The 26816-nt window shown below is 31.5% G+C and overlaps 1 protein-coding gene and 1 pseudogene across 1 annotated transcript in view; both read left to right on the top strand.

The window, feature by feature from the left end:
- PTPRD (protein tyrosine phosphatase receptor type D) overlaps positions 1-26816 on the top strand; it is a 2806204-nt gene that overhangs the window by 169302 nt on the left and 2610086 nt on the right.
- On the top strand, positions 3626-10389 carry LOC141551354 (heat shock cognate 71 kDa protein pseudogene; annotated as a pseudogene).

Below are 26816 nucleotides of genomic sequence, written 5' to 3'. Positions count from 1 at the left end.
TGTAGTTTGTATTATACCTCCTGATGATGTGGTATGGTGCTTTCCTATAAGTGGCAATGCCATGCTTATAAGTCATTTGGGAGGCATACAAGATTAAATTTAATTGCAAAACCTATTCCAGTTTCATAGTGTTCTTTATCACAGCAGGTACTTCAGAAGAAAAAAAAAAGTATATACAGCTCTGACTTCAGTTAGCTAGTCTTACTTGTTTCACTCAGGACTGCTATTTGGATGCAATAGCAGCTGAGTTGTCTTACATAAAGACCTCTACATATTTCAGGTGTACTGGATGTCTGGTTGTCCATAAGAATATGCACATTCCATGTAGGAATAGGTGCATTCAATTTGCAAGTTTTTATTTAATCTTTCAGCTCAGAATCCTGGCCTGCTATGCTAAGCTAACTAGGGTTATATAGAGCAGACAATTTTAGGGCATCTAAAATATACAGGGGATAAATGTTGCAATCCTTTAGATGGCTATCCACACATCTAAGGGGTTGCTGAATTCCTCTGCTGTTTCAATACAGTGAGAAGATGGCCCTATTACCTGGGCAACTTGTGGGCAATATTATGACTATAGCTCTCAGTGTATTCAAACCTACTGCTTCAGTATTAGCTTGTCATCACAAGACATTGACATGGGCAAAATAGTAAAGCAATAAAATAGTAAAATAATATTTTTGAATCATAAATAGTAAAATGCTATGAGTTATATCATTTAATGATTGTGTAAATTAGACTTAAATGAGACAGAGTTGTGAAAAAATCTTCAGCCTCTTTCTTTCAGAATAATCAGAGTTAAATGGCAAGATGACTGGTAATAGCTGTGTATATAATGGATGACTTTGGGATCTTTTACTTGACTAAGTTCTTACTGCTCCACAGCACCTGCTTCAGCAACCTCCATAATCCTTTGAAGCAAAATGTTTACATCCACCTGTCTGCCAGGAACATAGTTACATGCTTGGGTTAGATACTACCCCACCAACTCACTGACAGTTTTGAAATCTCTTGATTATCCTCAGCCTGGTTTAGCCATATGCCAAGACAGTTTATACCAGGGTGTGGCCATTGTTCATTCTCTAGCTTCTTGGAGTCACAGGCAAGTGATAGGTCATAGATGAACACCAAAGATGGAGAAGCAGCCCTGAATAGTCTCAGTAGCCTTTATTCCAAAACTACTAGTCCTCCCTTAATCTGCCTATTTTCTTTCTTGATCAGTCTTTGTCTTTGTTTATATGACTCTCTCTCATGCTTATATTCATATTACAATTCATATAAATGTACATATGGCTGCCTTATGTGTGTATATAAGATATATATATGCATATATACATATATATGTATATGTATAGTAACTATAAGATAATCTGATGGGAATTCAAGATGGATAAATTAAAAAGTTTTTTGTACAAACAAAATCAATGCAGATAAGATTAGAAGGGAAGCAGTAAACTGGGAAACATGTTTATATCCAAGGGTTCTGATAAAGGGTTCATTTCAAAAATAAATAGATAATTTACTTAAAACTTATAAGAATACAAGCTATTCTCCAATTGACAAATGGTCAAAGGATATGAACAGATAATTTTCAGATGAAGAAATTAAAACCATTTCTAGTCATATAAAAATGCTCTAAATCACTTTGGATCAGATAAATGCAAATTAGTACAACTCTGAATTATTACTATATACCTCTCAGATTGGCCAAGATAATTGGAAAAGATAATGATAAATGTTGGAGGGGATGTGGGAAAATTGCAATATTAATACATTGCTGGTGGAGTTGTAAACTGATGCAACCATTCTGAAGAGCAATTTGGAACTATGCCCAAACCGTGAATACCCTTTGATCCACCAGAGATACTTCTCTATTGGGTCTGTATTCCAAAGAGATCATAAAAAAGAGAGAAGGACCTATATGTGCAAAAATGTTTGCAGCAGGAACCAAGATGAATAAATTAAGATTTTAGAACATGAGTGTCCATGATGATTTCATGATTTTATCTTGGTATAGTAACTTCAAAATTCTATTCTCCATTTTTATGCACATCAAAGTATTAGTGCAATGCTCTTTTGGATGCCATTAAATATTAGGGTCATCCTTAAACTTTCTGATATTTGATGATGTTCTAGTCTTTGACTCTTTAAAAGAGAACAACCAAGTTGATTAGAGTGTAATGTATAGTTTTCTAGAAGAAGAGAAAAGAGAAAATATATACCATTAATATGGACACAGTGGGATCTCTGAGATTGAAGTTGGTGAGAACTGGTTACAGTTCCTATCTCTGATATTAGCTTTTGACCATAAATAATTTAATCTCTTCTTAATGTGAGGCAAATATGTGGTGAAGCAAATAGAGGGATGAAGTAATAGGCCTAGATTAAGGAAATCTAACATTCCAAAATACTTTCATATTCACACAAGCTATATGTCCCCTTTTCCTCTCTCCCCTGCTCTTTCCTTCATTTCTTCCTCCTTTCCCTGCTCCTTCCCTACTTTTCTTTCTCTTATAAATGCCAACTACATATTGATTCTTTGAGACACTAAGGCAAAACAGTTGATGATGATCTGGTTTAATCCAGGGATCCTTGTAATCATACCTGTAAGCCTGAATTAAGGTTAAATCCCAAATCTGTCTTCTAGTTCCAAATTTCTTCTAGGCGGATCCCTAACAAAAAGAAGATCTGGATCATTTGTCACTTTTAAAGGACGTTCTTCTATATTTATCTAAATTAAAATATGTTCTAACTTGATTCTAAAGAGGATATATTTGATCATACAAACAGTTCTAATTGCTTGACTATTGAATTTTCTTTCATCTTCTTGATATCTCTGCATTTCCCTCTCTTACCCTAAATTCAATGGCTTAAGAGAAGGGACACTAATAAATTTCTCCTACCTTAGGGTAAATTGAATTTGTTCTTTCAAATAACTTGCACACTTAAAAATCATATCTTTTGCTCATCTTTCAATGAAACATTAATATTATATTAGTAATATGTTTAAGAGATCCTACTTTAAATAGTATTTATGTCTGATGTTAGGAATACTATCTAAATGAGCTTTTAATATGGCTAGGGAACTCCCTACAATAGAACTCCCTCCACCCATCCTGATCAGAACTATTTATGAGTTAGTAATTAAAGTCTAAAAATTTGCCTGACATAAAACTGAAGTGAGTTACTTATAGTCATTCTAAACTTCTCAGACTGCAGAGGCTGTATTTTTACTCCAAATCTATCTTTGATATCAAGCTGTCTTCTTTGCATTTTTATTTAAGTGATTGAACCTCTTCTTCATTGAATTTGCTTAAAGCAGAACATAAAGCACCCTCAATATAATTTTTATTAAAGACATACTTCTTATACTTCTTATGATTATATAAGTATCCTTTTCTAGTAATATTTTATAACTATGCATACATAATTTCATCAAAATATTTCAAATGTATCCATATTCCCTTAAAATGTTAATATTTAATAGCCATAATATTCCCAAACTATAGTATTAATTCTCTAATATTTGTATCTATCAAAATAAAGTTGAATTAAAGACACTTTTTTCCTTAAATGAGCTAGTTAAATGTTATTATGAACTTGGTAGTCTCTTTATTTATAAGTATTAAAATTGTTTTAGAATATTTTAGGAAATGTTTTCAAACTGTGCTGAAATAATATCAAACATTTGAATGAAAAATGAAAAAAATTATTTTATTTGAATATTTAACCACTTTATTCTATTATCCAATATAATTTGAAAATTATTTTCTAGCTACAAAAATCATATAATGCAATTAGAAAATCAATCCAAAAATATTTCTTAAATGCCTACTAACTAACCATATAAATTTGGACATGCCATACAATTTCTTTGGGCTTTTGTTTTCACTGCTGAAAAAGATAAGAAATTACCATCAGCCATGTCTCCATTACTGGTTTATTGTATCATATACATATGATAATATGTATGAAATAATGTCAAACTATAAAGCTCTATAAAAAGATAATATATTATTCATTTAAATAGTCACTATATATTTGATAAAGTATACTGTTTTGTATACTTTCAGAAAAAGAAGTTGTATAATTTCAGCTTTTAAAATAAAATCAGTTGAAGATATTTTATAATGTGTTTATGTTAAGAATTTTGCTTACATAAAGAGATACAAATGCCACCTTGATTTAGTTATTTTTTAAGTATGCTTACAGAATAGTCCTTATAAAAATGTAAGGAGAATATATAATCTTTGCCTAAATTGAACTGATTATGTAAATGTATTGAAAGCAAGTTGGAAATATAAATCACAGATGTCGACTTGATGGAAAGTTTGTTAGCAGCAAACTACTGCTCCCAAATCCCAATGTGTTAATTATAAGAAGGCATCTGGTATACAAATTTATGCTAAGCTAAAAAACATACAGATTAAAGTCAAATAGTGTATGCATATATAGAGATATGTTTTAAGGATTTCAGTTACTGGGATATTTAAATAAATATTTTGAGGTATTCATGACCAAATAGTGGTATTTGTGTGTGTGTGTGTGTGTATGTGTGTGTGTGTGTGTGTGTGTGTGTGTGTATAAGTAAAATAAAAGGCCTGAGAAATGTTATAAACATTGAAGAGCATAATGGGTATCACTACCACTGCCTCCAAGATCCACAGCTCATGCTACTTATTTCTTGTTTTATTCCTATTATCTCCTACTCCAATATCTAAAATCCTCTTTTTCTGTCTTTCTATGTTGCCCTTAAAAATTACTCATTGGCTTCTGGTTTATCTTCCTTCTCATAATTACATTTTAAATAATTAAAAGTTGTTTAGAAAGATATTTAGAAAGATAAAATATATTCACTTGATTTGGTCATTTTAGCTCTTACCTTCTAATTGTGAACATTATTTCTGTGGACATAATCTGAAACACTTTCATGCTATTCATTCTGTAGAAAATTTATTTGGGATTTTGACTTTTCAAAGGACACGGTGTTAGCTGATTTATAGCCAATCACAATCCTCAGAATAATGTTGGCATTAAGGAGTTATTTTGGTAGAAGTAAGTTGTTATGGATTATTGAAATATTGCGCATTTCTACTCAGTGAGGTAGTAGTAGCCCTTCCTTCTCCACAGCAGTTAGCTGTGACCCCCAACTTCCTAGCAACTGTGTCAAAAGGACCCGCAATTGGCATTGATCTTGGCACCACTTAGTCCTGTGTGGGAGGCTTTTAACATGGGAAAATAGAGATCATTACTAATGACCAAGGAAACAGGACCACCTCCAGCTGTGTTGCCTTCACCAACACAGAACGATTAATTGGTGATGCTGCAAAGAATCCAGTTGCAGAATCCACCAACAGAGTTTCTGATGCTAAATTTCTGATGGGTTGAAGATTTGACAATGCAGTTGTACAGTTAGACATGAAGCCTTGGCCTTTTATGGTGTTGAATGGAACAGGCAGTCTCTAATTCCCAATGGAGTACAAAGGGGAAACCAAAGGTTTCTATCCTGAAGAAGTATCTTTTATGGTCTTAACCAAGATGAAAGAAATTGCTGAAGCTTATCTTGGAAGGACTGTCACAAATGCTATGGTCACAGTACCAGCCTACTTCAACAATTCCCAACAACAGGCCACCAAAAATGCTGGAACCATCACTGGTCTCATTGTGCTCCAAACCATCAATGAGCCAACTGCTGCTGCTATTGCTTATGACTTAGAAAAAAAAAGGTGTTGCCAAGAGAAATGTGTTCATCTTTGACCTTGGAGGTGTACTTCTGATGTTTCCATCCTTACTACTGAAAATGGCATTTTTGAAGTCAAGTCCACAGTAGGGGACATCCAATGGGTAGGGAGGGTTTTGACAACTGCATGGTCAACTATTTCATTGCCAAATTCTAGCAAAAACACAAGAAGGAGATCAATGAGAACAAGAGGACTGTTTACCATCTGCACACTGCTTCTGAATTTGCAAAGCATAGCCTCTCTTCCAGTATCCCTTCCAGTATTGAAATTGGCCTGTCTATGAAGGAATCGACTTCTATACATCACCTGAACCTGGTTCGAAGAACTAAATGCTAATCTCTTCCATGCTGCACTGGATCCTGTGGAAAAGGCCTTGAGATGTCAATCCAGAAAAATCACAGATTCATGACATCATCCTAGTGAGTGGTTCCACTCATATCCCCCAAATTCAGAAGTTTCTTCAAAACTTTTTCAATGACAAGGAGTTCAATAAGAGCATCAAGCCTGATGAGGCTGTTGCTTATGATGCAGCAGTCCAGGCTGCCATTTGTCTGGAGTTGAATCTGAAAATGTACAGGATTTGTTACTGTTGGATGCCACTCTTCTCCCTTTACAATGAAATCTTCTGGAGAGTTAATGACATTTTTAATCAACTGTAATACCACTATTCCTACCAAGCAGACATAGACCTTTATCGCCTATTCTGATAACCAGTCTGGTGTGCTTATTCAGGTTTATGAAAATGAGAAGGCAATGACAAAGGATAAGCTGCTTGGCAAGTTTGAGCTCACAGGAATCCCCCTAGCTCCCACAGCTGTTTCTCTGATTGAAGTAACAGTTGACATTGATACAAATAGCATCTTTAATGTTTCTTCTGTGGATAAGAGCACAGGCAAGGAGAACAAGATCATCACAAATGACTAAGGTCATCTGAGCAAAGAAAACATCAAATGTATGGTCTAGGAAGCAGAAAAATACAAGACTGAAGATGCGAAACAGAGACAAGATGTCTTCCAAGAATTCTCTTAAATCTTATGTTTTCAACATGAAGGCTACTATGAACAATGAAAAACGACAGGGCAAAATTGGTGATGAATACAAACTAAAGATTCTTGACAAATGTGATGAAATAATCAGCTGGCTGGATAAGAACCAGACTGCTGAGAAGGAAAAATCGGAGCATCAGCAGAAAGAATTGGACAAGGTCTTGTGGGTTCCTAGGGAGTGGAGCACCTCCATCCAAAGGTACTTCTGGACCCATCGTTGAAGAGCTTGACTGAAGAAAGAGCATTCCACACAGCTTTTCAAAAATTGAAGGGCTCAAATTTGTAGCCAAGGCAGTAGCAGTTTAAAAGTAACATTTAAGCGACTGTGTAAATCTGGGCATTCTGAATACTTGAATGTGTGCAGAGGGAAAGAAGTAAACAACATTACACTTTATTAGTATTGGAATAAACAAGTGGAAATGTAATTATTGTCTTGGAGAATAAAATCTATTTAAATTGGCACCATAAATAAAACAAAACAAAACAAAAAATAAAAAGAAATATTTTGCATTTTCAGATGGATTCTAGCTCCATCACTTCCTACAGCTTTTTTATGAGTCTCTATAACTATATGTTATAGTTAAACAATATCCTATATGGCTCTTTTCAATAGCAAGGTGATTTAGTCCAGTTCCAAAGCTCTTGTGATGGAGAAAGCCATCTGAACCCATAGAGAGGACTGTGTGGACTGAGTATGGATCACAAAATATTATTTTCACTTTTTTGGTTGTTGTTTGTTGTGTATATGATAATATATATTATTATATTATAATATTATATACATATATATACATATATGTGTTATACATAATATATATTATAATATATATGACTTTGGAAATATATATAGAAGAATTTTATGTGTATAACATATATTGGATTACTTGCCATCTAGGAGAGGGGTTGAGGGGAAGGGAGGGGGGAAATTGAAATACAAGGTTTTTGCGAGGGTGAATGTTGAAAACTATCTAAGCATGTGTTTTGAAAATAAAAAGGTTATTTTAAAAAAGTATCCTTTTCATCCACTGTGGATGATTATATTAATCTATTTTGATTTGAGGTGGAGGATTTTTAAATGTCCTGGGACTCAATACAATTAATGCAATGTCACCTTTGTATAGAAATATTTGGAGAACTCCATCAATAGGGAATCATATTATTTAGACACTTGATAGGACATTGCTTTTGCCATTTAGAAATACCTTTGATAACTATATATTCCCAAGTCTAATGAATTACTTTTTGTCAATACTAGATCTTAGAATAAAGTTATCTTAAGTGTCAAATGAAATAAAGTGTTATAAAGTTTTAATGTGTGTCTTGCTTGAGTCAAAATTTTAAGGCTGCAGTTTACTTTAGTGAGTCTAATAGTTGATCCCTCCTCTACTATTAAAACATATGAGATAGATTGTGATCTTATATTCGATAAATTTTTATCAGGCATAGTCTATTGCTGTAAAGGATAGGAAAAAAGCCTGACTCTTTCTTATTTTCTTTCCATTGTGGATAATTTATAGGAATTGAATATAGTGGTGTTTCTATGCTTATGGATCATGGTTCTTTAGAAAGTCATGGAATTATAAGCAGTCCTCATGGTTTTCTCAACTTATATCATTTTATAATTAATAAGCATGTAAGTTATTAATTTATGTAGGCACTGAGAAACTAACTTGGGAAATTACCAGTTAAACTACAATCAGTTAGGTAAAAGCAAAATTTATTTATATTTTCAAAAAGTTCTACTGTTGCTTAAAACACTGGATACAATTTCCATAGATCATGCTCAAAAAAAAAAAAAAAAAAAAAAAAAAAGATTTTCTAGCTGTGAGAAAATAGGTAAAAGTGTCTGTAATTACTGTTAAAAAAAAATCTTGATTTATCAGAATTCTTAAACTGTGAATACATTTTAAAATATTTTAAAATGTGATTCATACAAGGACCTAGAAATCCTATCAGACGTCTAAAAGAATTCATGACACAAAGATTAAGTAACTAGTTTAGCCCTTATCAATGTTTTCTGCTTATCTATTTTATACTCACCCTTTTTCCTGTTCACAGAGAATTCTCCACTGAGCTTATGATCACATCAGTTGAACTGCTGAGTGTAGGTCCTTAGATCCAGAGTTTCAAAATGTAGTGTGCTTCTTTCAGTGCCCCACGTTGGGCACCAAAATGTAGCTTTCTGGAGGATATCTGGATGGGCCTTGGCCTTTAGGTGCAGAAGTGATGAAGGCAATAGAGCTACCACAAGATTGGTCAAAGATAGAGTCCAGAGTCTAGAGTCTGGGGTCTGGATTCTGAAGTCTTCTTTGTGTCTGTGGCTGAGATTCCCAGATGCCAGTCCTCTCAGCCATTAAATGCCTGAGTACAATTACATCACTACAGCAACTGAGCATGTGCCAATTATACTAAGTATATGCCAACTAGAGTGATTACATCATTTCATCACATTAAGTATATGTCAATCACACTGAATAGGTGCTTAACTATAAGCACCCTGCTGTTCTTGATTCAAGTATACCTTTCCAGAGTTCCAGCCCTCTACAAAGTTCTTTAGGAGATTTTCTTTAATTTTTCCACAATAGTGAATTGTGATAGTGAAGTATATGCTGCAAATTTTTATGGTTGTCTTTCAGCTTAATAACAAATGCTCCAAAATACTTTAGTACTATATGAATTTACTATATTTGGGTAAAAAATACAATCAAATCTGCCTCTTCATTTAACTGAAATTTATTATGTCTTGTGTTTACATGCAGCATGTTTCATCTAAGTGAAGTCTGAATCTATTAAAACTAGTAAAGGCTTAAACAAATAAATAGAATCTCAGGATGGATTAGATTCAGTTCCTAAAGAAGTAGGTTTTCATTGGTGGACCAAAGAAAAATCACACTAAGAATGGGAAACACTGAATTTAACATTTATAAATGGCATAAAAATTGTGGATCTGTTTTCTCTTGTCCTTTTTATGCTGCCATTCATTAAGCAGACAATTAATAGACAATCATTATGTACTTCTCTCCATTTTTTAGACTGTTATGGTCTTTCCATACCCCTCTATTGACCTACCACTTTACAAAAAAAAAAAAAAATCATCACTTAGTAGTTAAATTTTCAGTGATAAGGTGCTCTGATTATTGGACAACAGATAGATCTAAAAGAATTACTACTGGATTAAGAGTCAGTTCTGCTATATACAATTGTGGTGACTTTGGCCAGACACTGAATGTTCCTAGGCCTCCAATGTCTCATTTGTAAAATGAAAATTTCAATTTAAGTGACCTAAAACGCATGTGACATATCTTCCAATTCATCTCTACTACTGAATATTTTACCTCATCTGTTGGTAAAAGCATTTATATTTATAATGGGGATTCAATTCACTTATCATAATTAAATCAACAAGAGAGTAGTGTTAGTACCATTAGATATGTTCATATAATCCTATTTTTAGATTGTAAATCTAGGAGGCAGCTAGGTGGCACAGTGGATAGAGCACCAGCCCTGAATTCAGGAGGACCCGAGTTCAAATGTGATCTCAGACACTTAACACTTCTCAGCTAGGCAAGTCATTTAACCTCAGGGGAAAAAAAAAAGAAAAAGATTGTAAATCTAAATCTTCAGTTTTGGATAATTTCAAAATTAATGTGTTTTCTTTTTTAAAGGAAGTATTTTAAAACTAGTGAAGCTAATAAAAAAATGCATAGTACATATTGCACAAAAACTATAGCAAGACACAAATTACAGGAGGAATATATAAGAACAAGGAAATGAATCTTCAGACAACCTGCAGAAATTTCTCCTGACATTTTCTTGGAATCAGACAAACATTGGCTAATAATGGTGCCTTCTCAAAATCTTTGAGCTTTTCTGGATTTCAATTTGTGGGACATTAGTGGAAAGTGGGAAGGAATGACATTTTAAACCACTGGGCAATAATTATTTAAACATAATTCGCTAGTTCATAATAAATATCCACTTCACAACACATAAAATTAATGAAAATATTGACCTGAAAATCTATCCCAGAGACTTTCCGTAAATATTTATATTAAGCACAAGACTTTGGCTAGACTAATTCCAGTTTGGCAGGGTAGAGAGTGGCAGGAAATATAAAGCATACACATATTTTCACAAACATATTTTTTATTTTGAATTAAAGCTTTTTATTTTTCAAAACATATGCATGGACAATTCTTTAACACTAGCCCTTACTAGAACCTTATGTTCCAATTTTCCCTTCTTTCCCCCATGCCCTCTCCTACATGGCAAGTAGTCCAATATATGTTAAACATGGTAGAAATATATGTTAAACACAATATATACATACATATTTATACAATTATTGTGCTGCACAAGAAAAATCAAATCAAAGCAGTTTAAAAAAAAAGGTGGAATAAAATGCAAGCAAGCAACAACGAAAAGAGTGAAAATGCTCTGTTGTGAACCACATTCAGTTCCCATAGTCCTCTCTCTGGGTATAGATGGCTCTCTTCATCACTGAACAATTGGAACTAGTTTGAATCATCTCATTACAAAAGAGAGCCAAGTCCATCAGAATTGATCATCGTATAATCTTCTTGTTGCCATATACAATGATCTCTGGTTTCTGCTCATTTCACTTAGCATCAGTTCATTTAAGTCTCTCCAGTCCTCTCTGAAATCATCTTACAGGTCATTTCTTACAGAACAATAATATTCCATAACATTCATATAACATAATTTACCCAACCATTCTCCAATTGATGGACATCCATTCATTTTCCAGTTTCTAGCCACTACAAAAAGAGCTGCCACAAACATTTTGGCACATTCAGGTCCCTTTCTCATCTTTAGTATTTCTTTGGAATATAAGCCCAGTAGTAGCACTGCTGGATTAAAGGGTATGCACAGTTTGATAACTTTTTGGGCATAGTTCCAAATTGCTCTCCAGAATGGTTGGATTTCTTTACAGTTCCACCCATAATGTATCAGTACCTCAGTTTCCCCACATCTTCTCCAACATTCGTCATTATCTTTTCCTATCATCATAGCCAATCTGACAGTTGTGTAGTGGTATCTCAGAGTTGTCTTAATTTGCATTTTTCTGATCCATAGTAATTTGGAACACTTTCATATTACTAGAAATAGTTTCAATTTCTTCATCTAAAAATTGTCTGTTCATATATTTTGACCATTTATCAATTAGAGAATGGCTTGAACTATTAAAAATTTGAGTCAGTTCTTTATATATTTAAATGAGGGCTTTATCAGATCCTTTGAATGTAAAAATGTTTGCCCAATTTATTGCTTCACTTCTAATCTTGTCTGTATTCGTTTTGTTTGTACAAAAACTTTTTAACTTAATAACAATCAAAATTACTATTTTGTGATCAATAATGACCTCTAGTTCTTCTTTGGTGACAAATTCATTCCTCCCTCACAGATCAGAGAGATAAACTATCCTATATTCTTCTAATTTATTTATAATATCATTCTTTATGTCTAGATCATGAACTAATTTCAACTTTAACTTGGTATGCAGTGTTAGGTGTGGAAAAATGCCTAGTTTCTGCCATACTAATTTCCTATTTTCCCAGCAGTTTTTGTGAAATAGTGAATTTTTATCCCCAAAATTGGGATTTTTGTGTAACTATTTCTTCCTGTGAACTTAACCTATTCCACTGATGACTGCTGCTTTATAATATAGTTTTAGATCTGGTACAACTCGGCCACCTTCATTTGTTTTGTTTTTGTTTTTGTTTTTGTTTTGTTTTTGGTTTTTTGTTTTGTTTTGTTTTCATTAATTACCTTGAAATTCTGGACCCTTTTTAATTTTTAATTAATTTAATTGAATTTTGTTGTTATTTTTCCTAGGTCAATAAAATAGCTTCTTGGGTGTTTGATTGCTATAGCACTAAATAAATAGATTAGTTTAGGTAGTATAATCATCTTTATTATATTTGCTTGACTTATCCAAGAGCATTTGATATTTTTCCAATTGTTTAGATCTGACTTTATTTGTATTTCACCATTTTGTAAAATGAATATAGATGGCTTTTGTGTTCCTCTTTCCACTACTAATTATTTCAATTCTGGCAATGCCAAAATTTCCCTTTAGCTTCTGGTCAGACTTCCAAATCTAATTCTTCTCTTTCTATATTTTATTATTTTTCTACCACCTCATATACCTTATTATATGTAGAATAACAGAATCTAAATTGGAAGAGACATCAGCATTCATCTAATTTATCTTGTATCTTATCAGGAATTCCTTCTAAAACATCCCTGACAAGAAGGGTCACCCAACATTTGATTGGAGGAAGGTTTCTGGTGAGAGAGATCTCAAAACCTTTTGAGGAAGCCTCTTCCAACTAAATAGCTCTAATACTTATAAATGATATTCTAATGAATATTATTTTGGAAACCTGTTGCTTTTATCATTGCCCTCTGGAGCCAAGTAAACAGTGTTATTCCTCTTTCCTTTGACAAGACATCCCTTAAAATATTCAAAAACCCCTATTTTATGTAACTTGTGCATTTCATTCCTTTGTTCAAGTATAAACTTCACTATTTTTATTAAATTTAATTTTAATTGATTTAGCACATTTACTTCATTGGGATCTTCTCCAGAGGGGAACTGCCTAAAGTTAGATTTAGGGTTCTGACTGTAAACCAGAGGGACTTGTTTTTTAGCACAAGCCCTTGGCAGTGCACTTCTCAATGACAATCAGATTGACTTCAATCAACTTTTTAGGAAAAGTATTTGTCATTTCTGGGTAATATAATGGATGTGTTTGATATTTAATGGAAGTTACTATCTTGAAAGCAAAATTATAACTCTTTGATTGCTTTTGCTTACTTGATATTAGCCCAACATTGTATTGCCCTTCATTGAAAAGCAACTGACCAGAGACATTGTAAAATGGAGATCCTTATCTGTAAAATAGTGCCTCCCAGGTTTGTTATAAGGATGAAATAAATAATAATTGTAAAGCAATTTACACATTTTAAGTGCTTTATAAATGCTACCTACTTTTATAGCTATTACATATACATATATGCCTAAAATATGCACTTAAAATTTGTAAACTTTAGAAAACATATATATATATATATTAATAATATATATAATACATATGTAAAATATATATATGCATATATATGTACAAATAGATATAGTGATCTTAAAGTCCTACAGCGGTATTAGCCTTTAATAGGTATTAAACAGCTATTTAAAAGCACTATACTTCTGATATATCTGTGTGTAAGCATATAAAATACTATACTATGCAAATGTGAATTACTTCTTTTTTTTCTTTCAGTCACACAAAAGTCTTAATGCAGTTTTAAGCTTAAGTTGCTTTAGACATCTCTGAATGCTGTGTTCAAAGTTTTTGTGCAGTTAAATCTTAATGCAGTTTTAAGCTTTAGTTGCTTAACTACACAAAAACTTTGAACACTCAGCATTCAGAGATGTCTACTCTTTTTCACCCAACCCCAATCTTTTTTATATATCCTCATCTGTTTTTCTCCAGTGGCTCAAGAACTCATCTTCTTCCAAAATTGACTGAAGATAATTGTACCTAGTTCATTATGTCTTTGATTGATTGATTCAGCAATCCAGTCAGAGATATCATCATCAGATCCATCTAATATAGTTAGTGTATGTTGTTCATTAAATCTGTTGTGATTCAAGCGTATGGAACATTCACCCTTATCTTTGCATTACTGATTTTATTTCTTTTTTTTTTCCCTAACCTATTCTACTGTATAAGATCATTTATCCATGTGTCAAATTACTGATTGAGAAAAGTTCTGAATGTTTTCTGCCATCTTAATGAGTTGATATAATGGCCAATTTGGGAATTTTGTCTAATTCAGTTAAGATAACTTTTAAAAATAATTTCTTTTTAAAATAGTATATTGAATATACATGTATTTTTTAAAAGTATTTCTTTTATATCAATACTACCAAATATTTTTCTATTTTTCTAAACTTATAAAATACATATATAAATTAAGGGATATTGATTTTATTATTCACATCTATGAATTTTGAATATTTTAAATATTACTTTATGTTCAATAGTTACCTGCCTTAAATTATAAAACCGTCATGATCTTTTTCATTGACTGTTGTATTTGTTGCACTAAATGCATAAATATAATAATCATTTATTAATCTATTCATTTTAAACTATTTTAATCATATAAGTTCTACTTCAGCTTTAAAAATTATCATTTAATTTTTCCAAGATTGTTTTACTTCAGGTTTATGAGGATAACACAGTTTTCTTCAGAAAATATATAAATTTGCTTCTGTATTTTCCATCTACTGTTAGAACTTTTGTCAAGAGCCAATAGACCAAATCTAATCCCACTTCTATACAATTGCCTTTTCATTACTTGAAGAGAGTGATAGTATTCAGCCTAACCTGCTTCTCTCATCTAAGCCTCCTCTTCTCCAAACTAAATACTTTCTTCTAAGAGCAATTAAAATATGCTCTTTATGAGCAATCTAATGTCTCACTCTTGGAATGCTCTCTATTTTAATGATATGATAACCACAACTGAACACAGAACTTCAGATATGATCTCACCAGTTCAGAATAGAAGAATCAACACCATCTTGATTCCAGATCCCCTAAGCCCAAGTCTGCTGATTTTTTTAGTATTTATAATATAATGATGTCAAATGCTGAGCTTGTAGTTCTCTTCATCCCTCAGATTTTATCAGACAACTTTTAGTCTAACCATGCTTCCTCTGTATTGTACTAGTGAAATTGATTACTTGACCAAAATATTTTATTTTACATGTACCATTATTAAACAACACACACACACACATACACACACACATATATATATATATATATGTGTGTATATATATATATATATATATAATATATATATATATATAAACTGTAGGTGTATTGATAGATAAATGAAGAAATGTATGTAGATATATTCCATTTTGTTTTCCCCACATAATTTTTCTCTTGATAAATTATGATTCTCCTAGAAGAGGTCCTATGTTATTGTGGAAGTTCAAAAATATTTATTGATGCAAAAGTCAATGGAAAGATACCTAGAAAATGTCATATTTCCTTAAGTGAATAAATGAGACTTTCTAAAGCTTATCTATGTTCCTTCTTATTTCATCTGAAAAAATCTGAATCTCTTTAGATAGACAAACTAGATTAGTTTAGTATAATTTGATTTATTTTCAGACAGGTGCAACTTTTATTTTCAAATATATTTTGAAAAATTATATTTTGTCATCGGTATGATGTTTATCCAAGTTTCATCATAAATCCCTCAAAAATTTACATGACATAATAGAGGCCTTCTTTAAAGTCATTTTGAATTTTGTATGTGTCACTGCAGAATAAGTTTATCTACCATTTATTCATCTCTCTCAATATATACTCAGTGGTTTTCTAGATAATATTAATTTCTTGTTTAGCAGTCTTTACATATCCAAATTCCCTTGCTATAAAAGCCAACTGAAGCCAACCTCATTGTCACTGGGAAGCATACTGGTGGGGACTTGTAGTAGAAACTAAGCCCCTCAGAGTTACCATGTAGCATCTTATGCCTACTAGTAGTGACCTGCCCTCTGGGGACCTAACTTTTCAGTGAAAGAAAGTTGATTAGTTTCTTCTTACCCATGAGATATTATTGCATTTATGTGAAGGAAGACAGAATATGGAAGTCAAATTTGCAGATAACACAAAACTTGAAAGTTTGACAATCATTAAGGATTATTTACATGAGATGTAAAAAGAAACTCCCAATGGACTAGGAAAATAGTACATATTAATTAAAATGAAATAAAAATTTAACTGCTTTGAAAATGAGTATATTCACATCCATTAAGTTACTTAAATGCTTTATATAGAACTCTACAATGATTTTGCGAATAATATTTTACTACATTATAAAACCTTACATATTAATAGTATATCTTATAATAGTATTTGAAAGATTTTTAAATCTGTATATTAAATAGGATTAAACATATCTTGAACTAAAGTTAAGATCCATGCATGTTTTTTTTGCTTGTTTGTTAATTTAAAGGTTAATATTTTGTAAATTTTGGATCTGACTTAAAATGGTTGTTTGGTAGTTTACTTCCAAAAATGGAATGAAATGAGAGATCTAATAGTTTATAAATTTATTTTAACTTATTCTTATCCATCACAGGTGAAGGACCATCAGAGCAGAGAAATAATATTTTCTTCTGGATCAAAAAATTGTTTCAGTTAAGCACAGCTTTCTATCTCATGTTGATATCTGTAGTCTAATTCATCAGGAAAGTTTTCTAGCTTTGAATGTCTTCATTATTTGGTATCCAGGTAACTATATCCTAGTTGCTTCGGTCTTAGTCTCCTGAATCATTTTCTCCACATTATTTTCTCTCAAGAATAGTTTCAATATCTTTTAAAAAGCAAAATAGTCTGTCATGGAGTAGGCAAGGAGCATGGGGAAATGGGTGACAGCTTTTTAAAAATTTCTCTTCTTTTTTATTGTAGTAAGTTTATTTTTAATACACATTGCTTTATAAATCATGTTGGGAGAGAAAAATCAGAACCAAAAGAAAAATCCATGGGAGAGAGAGAAAAAAAAAAAAAAAGACAGACAAAAGAAGTGGACATAGCATTGTTGATTTACATTCAGTCTTCTTGGATCTTTTTCTGGATGCAGATGGCATTTTCTGCCCACAGTCTATTGGGACTGCTTTGTATCACTGAACCACTGAGAACAACCCCAAGTCTTTCACAAAGTTATTATCATACATGCTAGCTGTATGGTGTACAATGTATTCCTGGTTTTACTTGTTTCACTCAGCATCAGTTCATGTAAATCTTTTCAGGCCTTTCTATAATCTGCTTATTGAGCATTTTTATAGAACAATAATATTCTATTACCTTCATGTTTCACAGCTTGTTCAACCATTCCCTAATTGATGGGCATCCACTCCTTTTCCAATTCTTTGTTACTACAAAAAGGCTGCTATAAACATTTTTGCACATGTGGGTTTTTTCCTCTCCTTTATGATTTCCTTGGATTACAGACTCAGTAATGGCACTGCTGGGTCAAAGGATATGCACAATTTGATAGCCCTTTGGGCATAGTTCCAGATTGTTCTCTAGAATGGTTGGATCATTTCACAGCTCCACCAACAATGTATCAGTGTCCCAGTTTTCACACATCCCATCCAACATTTTTATCATCTTTTTTTTCTGTCATCTTAGCCCACCTTAGAGTTGTTTTAATTTTCATTTCTCTAATCAATAGTGTTTTAGAACAATTTTTCATATAGCTACAAATGACTTTTATTTTATCACCTAAAAATTGGCTGTTCATATCCTTTCATGATTTATCAATTTATAAATTTGACACAGTTCTTTTATATATTTTAGCAATGAGACCTATATCAGAAATATTGACTGTAAAGTTTTCCCCCCAGCTTTATCCTTCCCTTTTAATCTTGTTTCTGTCGGTTTTGTTTGTGTAAAAAAAAATAATTTAAAATAATCAAAGCTATAGCTTTTGCCTTTTGTAATATTCTCTAGTTCTTCTTTGATCATAAATTTCTCCCTTCTCCAAAGATCCGATAGGTAAATTACCCCCTTGTTCTCCTAATTTATTTATGGTATCATCCTTTATTCCCAAATCATGTATCTATTTTCACTTTATTTTGGTATGGGGTGTAAGATGTAGGTCTATACCAAGTTTCTGACATACTTTTTTTCAGTTTTCCCTGCAATTTTTGTCAGATAATGAGTTCTTATTCCAGAAGTTGGAGTTTGGGTATTTATCAAATTGTAGATTGCTATAGGCCTTGATTATTGTGTCATGTTTATCTAATTTATTCTACTAATCTACCATTTTGTTTCTTAGTACCAAATGGTATTGATAACTGCTGCTTTATAATGTAGTTTTAGGCTGCTTTATAATGTAATTTTAGGTACTGCTAAGCCAAGACCCTGTGTATTTTTTTTTCATTAATCCCCTTAATATTTGTGATACCTTTTTAAAAGATATTGATCCCATATTATTTTTCCTTTACAATTATTTAGTTTAATTTCCTTATTTCATAGATATTCAAAATTTTGTTTTACTTTCCAAATAAAATTACTTTATAATTCCTTTGACATTAGATCAAAGATTTAAGAGTTTTGACTCTCAAGCTATTGTTATATCTTTCACACTATATTGCTTTTTTCCCTTCCTTTTCATTACTGCAGATCTTATGGCTACCTACAAATTCTGTCACCTTCCACTTACTTAATTCATAGTGCATACTTTTATTTATGAGTTAGTCCAAGTCTCATTTACTAGTCAGTCATAAGAGGGAAAGGAAGGATAAATGCTACCAAATTTCTTCCTCACCTTCCCCCCTCCATAAATATTGCTTTTCCCAATCAGACTGGTAACATGGATCTATCAAGTTCCACATGCTTACAGCTTCTCCTTAATGGTATCTTTCACAATCAGAAAACACAACATAATCTTGTTTTAAATAGTTTTCTATAGGCTGACTTGAAAATTTAACTACCATATATTGCATTAGTTCTGAGGGAGAATGTAATCTCCTATTTCCAATTAATGAATTTACAAATGGACTTTTGGAATACAACTCATTCTTAGATTATGAGTAGCACATACAAATAATCATTTTTATAAAATGGAAGATTCTAAGAGTGAAAATCTAACAGTTACATATACATTTATAATATTCATATAACATACTATATATATATGTATATATATATATATATATTATATATCATTTCATATAAGGTAAAAAATTCAGGGCTTTCTGACTCCTGGGGCTGGTGCTCTACCCACTGTTCCACCTAGCTTTGGACATTGTTAACCACACCATCTTTCTAGACACTTTCTTCTCTCTTGGAAACTGTTCTTCTATAATGCTCCTTTTGCTAGATCATTAATCACTTTTACCTCTTTCATGCCATGTATATAAACTTTTCCAGGCCCTATTCTTGATTCTCTATCCTAGAAAAAGCATTGTATTTAATTAATAACCATTTCATTTGTTTTATTTTTCCTATGATATTTAAATAGGGATTTCATTTGTTCAGCAACTAGAACCATCCAGTCTTATTAGCCTTTGTGACTATTGGGGTAGCTAGGTGGTACAGAACGGGAATTTAGTGAGTACTTTGAGTTCAAATCCAACATTAGACATTTTCTAGCAATGTGATCCTAGTGAGTGACTTAACTATTATCTGCCTCAGTTTCCTAAAATGTAAAATGGGGCTAAAAACAGCACCTTGTTTTGAGATTGTTGTAAGGATTGAATGAGATAACCCTCATAAAACAGTACTACAATTGAAACATAGCTGGCACTTAATAAATATTTCTTACTTCTTTCTCTAATTCCATAGATTTGGATAATTTACTATTAATGATGCAGATCCATCAAATTCCTATGGCAGATCCACCAGGATTCCTTCCCTTTGGTGCAGTGGGCCCATGACAAGTCATTATATGGCCCATAGTGATTCTATAGACCCCAGTTTCTTAAACTGTGGTTTGTGATTCCACATGAGCTCTTGTAACTGAATGTGAAGATTACAAAATTATGATTTAATATCAGTAAATGTTTTATTTGTACACTTATTTTATATACCTATATATCTAGAAGCACATGAAATTTCTGATGTGACTACCTCATGTTCAATTCAAATCAATTAACTTTAACAAAATATACTTTATGTTCAGGGCACTTTAATATAATCCCTAAGTATATATATATATATATATATAGACCAACAAGTAAATGTTTCCTTCCCTTTAAGGAAATTTAAAAATTTGTTTCAAGTCATTACTTAAAGGAATATGGAGCAGGGGTGAGATTGGGCAAGTTCCTGCCTTTACTTTATCATATTGGCTTTGCCCCTCTATAATATATTTGAAAGATACAATATCTGTACGATATAAATAATGGAAATTGACCAGAGCCAGAAACATAAGATCATTTATAGAGAAAATAGATAATAACAACAGGAAAGAGAAAGAAAATGTTGTCAGTAGTGGGATAGAAATAAAATCAGATAGAAAATATTAGAATCAAATTGTAATTATATATTTGTCCTTATAATGAGTATTATTATGTTCTCTTTTTAAATATTCATTTACTCCAAAGTGCTTTAAATGAATGATTATTTCTCTTTACAATTTCATTTCATACATGAAAAAATTATTGAATTATCATTACTTTTACTCTGATGGTTTGAGATTTTACTGGTATGAGTATACCCTTCCCTGACACAGGTAACAGCCTTCTCTTTGATTTAGAGATGGACTTATTGATTTAGTATGGCTATCAATAATAACTATAACCATAATAATAAAGCAATACATGGTGGCCTCTCTGAATTTAGCTTAGCTAGTCCTCTGACTTGACATACATATTATTTACTGTCTTATACTTGAAACCTTTCTACCTAACTGATGCTTCATGTTCAATGATATAGCCTTCTTGAGACCAAGGTCATTTTCATGCTATGAGAATGCATTGGACTAAGATTTTAATGAAGAAGTATCATGTTATGCCACAAAAATTGACTCAGATTATTTTACTATCTGAAATATTCCCTATGTCATATATGTTTAGTATTACTCTATTTTAATGTCTCATTATGGAATGAAAACTAATTATCCCCCAAAATTTCAAGTTGAAATTAGGAGCATGATAAATAAATTTAAACAAAAAACAGGACAATGTTTTATAAAAAAACTATTTCATTATAGATGCTAGAATTATCACAGGTAGATTTTGGTATCTTGTTCCCAATTGCTGTGGTATTACATAAAAATATCAACAAAGAAAAAAAAGACTAGAAAATCAGTCAGAACAGACTTAGTATACTCAGAAGATTCCTTTGTTAGATTAGACATGTTCGAGGGCATTAATATATTTCAAATAAGTAAAGATACCAAATGACTAGGAAATACCATAGGCAACTGATGTCTTCATTAGATAAAAATAATTATCAAGAGAACATCAATAACTAATCAAATGAAATAGCATGCAAAGTTCTCTGTGAACCTTAAATTGCCACATAATTATTACCTAAACCTATGACTTTTAACAAGTTTTCATACCAATGATTTACATTCTATTGAAATTATATGGATGAAAGATAAAAAATAAACTAGTAATTTTTTATCCCAAGTAATGTCCCATATCAGAACAGCATCTTTATGTTCATATAATTGACTTAAAGATGCACCAAATACATACATTTCCTAAACTTATTACTTGTAGTCTAATCAAAATTAGTATTTGATTTTATAGGGAAAAAAAACACTAAAATTCTCTAACATGGGATTTTGTGAAAGTTTTAGCGTATGACTGTGATGGAATACTATTACGCTATAAAAAATGAAAAGCAGTATGCTTTCATAAAAACCTGAGCAGGTTTACATGAATTGATGCAAGTGAAGTGAGTAAAAAGAGGAAATCATTACACAAAGTAGAATACATACTATAACAATCATGTATGAAAGACTTAGTTTTTCTGATCAATACAATGATATAAGATAGTCCTGAAAGACCCAAGATAAAAAATTCTATCTACGCCAAAAGAAATCGGATGTACTCTAAGCAATTTGAAGCATACTTTTTTTTAACTTTTTTTCTTTATGTATGTATTCCTTTTTAATATGTCTTATTTGAAATTACATTTTATAAGATTTCACATGCACAATTGATATAATTTTCTTTGCTTTTTCATATTAAGTATCATTATAAGCTGACTGTAACACCTGGCTTTGCCTTGAACAAGTTAGAAATCTGGTCTATGACAACCCAACAATAATTGTAGCATTTAAAGCTTAGATATTATATAGTCCAACTGATGAGGCCCATAGGAGGGAAAGTGATTTCCCTCAAATCATTATTTATTCTAGTTGCTTTATATATTTAAATATTAGGAAAAGAAGTAGACTTGTAGTAACTTGGCTATGGGGAAGTGAGGTAATTCATTCAACTACTGTAGGTTCTGCAATGTGTAGTCAGAGATATTTTAAAAATTAAAACATCACATAGTATATATGTTTCAGAAGGGCTTTTAAATCAAGTCTTCCTACATTTAATGCTAGCTCTTTATCAGGTCCTATTTTCACATCACCTTGTAGCTAATTCCCTAATCTGGAAATATCATCAACTTTTAAAAGTTTGCCCCCACTATCATTCTGCTTTTCTAATTAATGACCAAATCCAATTGATTATTTACAAAACTCTTGCACCTAGGCTATCTTTCTAATCATGCAGCCACCATTCTAACTCAAGACTTTATTGGTTTCAGCTGTTGTTATATTTTGCTAACTGGGCTTTTCTCTTTCAAGTTGAGCAATGATTTCAATATGAACCTTTTAATGGTACTAACAACTACCAATCTAAATATTCACATTGTCAATGTTTATCTATTTTTTCCCTGTAAATACTCTTAAAAGCAGTATATAGAATAGCAAATCAGGGGACTATATCCCTGCTACAATTGTGTGACTTACAAAATAATAAGGGGGTGTCCCATGTTTTGATACTTTCTGTCTGATGAATCAGCTGGTTTGGTCTTTTATTTCTTTTCCTGTGCAAATCTTTATCTGTAATAAACTTCAGTCTACTTATACCTAACATACCCCTTGATAGTTCTTTGGGTAAAGTACAACTTAAATTCTCTATAACTATTCTTCACACACTGCCTAAAAAAATCCTGATAAAAATAGACAATCATATTGGACTGTAATCTAAAATGCAAACTTTGTAGATTCTTAACCTGGCATTCAAATTCTTTCTTAAAAAAAAAAAAAAAAAAAAAAAAAAAAAAAAAAAAGATTCCAAACTACACTTCTATCCTTATTTCATCTCTTTTATTACTTACTCTCTATTTAGTATATTTTCCAGACAATATTTCCTATCCCTGATTTTACCATTCTTTCTCCTGCTTCAATGAATTTGCATAGTTCAACTTCAACATACTCCAACATTTCTACCTACTGAATTTATCTATTTTTCTCATGACTCAAATCAGTTGTCACTTCCTCCATGAACGCTCCCTGAATTTTGAACAATGTCAGAAATCTCTCCCTAGTTTTTCATACCTTCCTGAAATTTCCTGTACAGTTAACTCATTCTAATTTGAATAATAGTTGCTGGTAATTCAAACTTTATTCTTCTACTAGCTTATGTGCTCCTTCAAAGAGGTAAGTTAAATTTCTAACCCTAGCACCTATCATAGTACCTTGTAACTATTGGTCACTTAATAAGAATTAATTGAATTCAGTTGCTTTAGGTATAGAATGTAAAACTTGGTACCTGTAGTACCATTTAAAGTATTCTTGAGGGGGGAAATCATCATAAATCCTGGAGCAGTGAACTGATTAAAAAAAAAGAATTAGAAATGTCTAATGGTAATTTTGTCTTCTGAAGTTCAGATTTATAACATGGAAGCTTGCTCTGTTTGTACGATAAAGTTTCTTTTAGAAATTTCTGCATTCCTTTCTATCCACAGGCAAAATATGGAAGGATAGAAGTCAGCTCTGTGAACTGTACTTGAAATTCAATAGATTTACAGGGCCAAATTCAGTATAAAGAAAATATATTTGATGTGTCCTAAACCTTGAATAATATTGAAATTTGAACTGATGAAAATCTGTATATGTATTCAAAGACAGTACCAAAAAATCACCATAGTTTAAAACTGAAATTGGAAAAATTACATTAACAGATTAAAATTATCATTTACATTTATAAAAAACTTTGTGGTTATAAATTACATAAAGTATATAATGAAGGTATTATTTTCCCATTTTATAGACTGGGAAAAGTGAGGCTCAGAGAAGTTTAACTTATTCTTGAAAATAAAGTTATGTGGTTTTGTTGATATTTCTATCAAATCTTATATATTTAAAACAGATACATTAGTACAGTATTTAATCATTATAAAAAACATATCACAAACTTTTATTTAAGTTTCTTTTTCCTATTTGAATGGTAAAAATGTAAGTTATCTTAGAATTTGATATCATATCCAAAACTCTTTCTATAAAATAATATTTTCATCAGCTGAGTTAGAGGTAAAATCAGTAACATAATGACAACATTGGTTATGTTTTCCACCACATGTAAACTTTTTTTTTGATGCATATATATCAAAAAAAAAAAAAAAGACCAGAATAAAGAAACTAGAAGAATCCCAGCAAAATCCATGAGAACATTTTTATAATGTTTAAAAAAACAAACAACAGCAACAACAAAAATAATAAAAACATTAGTGTTATGGGCTAAAACTAATAACAATACATACAAATATATGGATTTTAATTTTAGTGACTGGTTTTTACCTTGAGCAAGGCTTGAAAAAATATTTTATTAAGTTGCCTTTGAAACTGAGTGCCACTTACAAAAATCCTTTAGTGAGTTAACTTTAACTGTGTCAAAAAATGTGTTTTGATCTTCCATATGGATTTTTTGCCAATTAAAAATGTTTAAATTGCAACTCGAGATTTTTAAAAACCCAAGTAATCAATAGATTTTTTTTTTTCTTACCAAGGATTGTAAGTGTTCCAGAAACACTTACAACCAACAACTGACTAAAGGGTGTGGTCAGAAGAAAAATAACATTTACAGGAACCTTTATAAATGTTCTGGAATAAGTATTTCCGCACAAAGCCCCTAGAAGAATAATGCAAAAGCCCACAGACTTACATAGTACATAGCCTAGCTAATAGGCAAAAATAAATAAATAAATAAATGGATTAAATTGCATGTAAATAAATTAGTTTAAGTGTTTTGGGACAACATCTTGTCATTTTCTAAGCTACTGCAATTGCTTAACTTAAAATGGATCTGTGAATGACTCCCAATTTTGCCAAATTCTAGGACACTTTACCGTTGGAAACTACAGACAAGAAAGACTATAAATTATGGGGCACATAGATTGAAGCAATAAATGTTTGTGGTTCACACTTATTAGAATCTGTTTGAATTATTGAGAAACAACATGACTGCAGAAATAGATTTCCAGCACTCTTGATTGTAGTGTAATATGCGAGTAGCCTCAATTTTGGAATATATTTAAATGTTTGACATAAAAGTAGGACACAACAAAAAAATCATAGTCAAAGTGGGTAACCATTTTACTAAGGTAACATTAAATGAAAGCTTATTTTAATAGACAACCACATTAATTTAACATTTAAAAAACAAGTTAAAATATGTCTGAATGCATAGAATATTACAATAATAAATCTGATAAGTTGATTCCATTTTTTTTCCTTCTTTGGGGAAAGTCAGTTATCATACTCTCTCTATCATTTGTAGAGATTGGTATAAGTTTGGGGAGGGGGGGAATCTACTCATAGCTAGAGACCAAGGATCTATTATTCTATGAAGAGATGAGCAGAGAATATGACTGAAAATCCAAGGTAAGGAGACATAGCTAGGGCACATAGCCTGACCTGGAAATATCCATTCTAGAGTTCTGAAAGTGTTTAAATATTTGATGAAATTTGCTTAAATGGCTTTGTGTCCTAGAGAATAGATTTTTTTTAAGTGAGGTGGAAAATAGTTTTTGTTTGTTTGTTTGTTTTTTTATCAACCATTTCCCAAAAGGCAATAGCTAACATTCTTAATTATTGCTGGTAAGAAACCTGAGAAGAGCTTTTCTTTTTCAATGATGATGGAATTTAAACATTTTTACTGAATTTTCAGTGATTAAGACAATGGTTTACTTTTTTTTTGTTTTTATCATATTTATCTTTTCTACAGTATAAACAAGACAACCAGAATAGATGGGAATTTTGAGATAAAAGTTATTGATTATTATACCCCCAAACAAGAATACTTATTCCAAGTATTTGTTCCCAATTACTTATCCCAATTTGTTCTAAAATTAGAATAGTCCTATTAAGCAAAAGTAGTCTATATTTCTTGAATCTACACTACATTTAGCAATATTGATTAGAAAATGTAGAGAGGGAACTAATAAAGTTTCTGTTCTCAGGA

Source organism: Sminthopsis crassicaudata, chromosome 1, assembly GCF_048593235.1.
Source record: "Sminthopsis crassicaudata isolate SCR6 chromosome 1, ASM4859323v1, whole genome shotgun sequence".
Taxonomy (NCBI): Eukaryota; Metazoa; Chordata; class Mammalia; order Dasyuromorphia; family Dasyuridae; genus Sminthopsis; species Sminthopsis crassicaudata.
The sequence above is the reverse complement of the archived record's forward strand: the minus strand, read 5'-3'. Positions and strand labels throughout refer to the sequence as shown.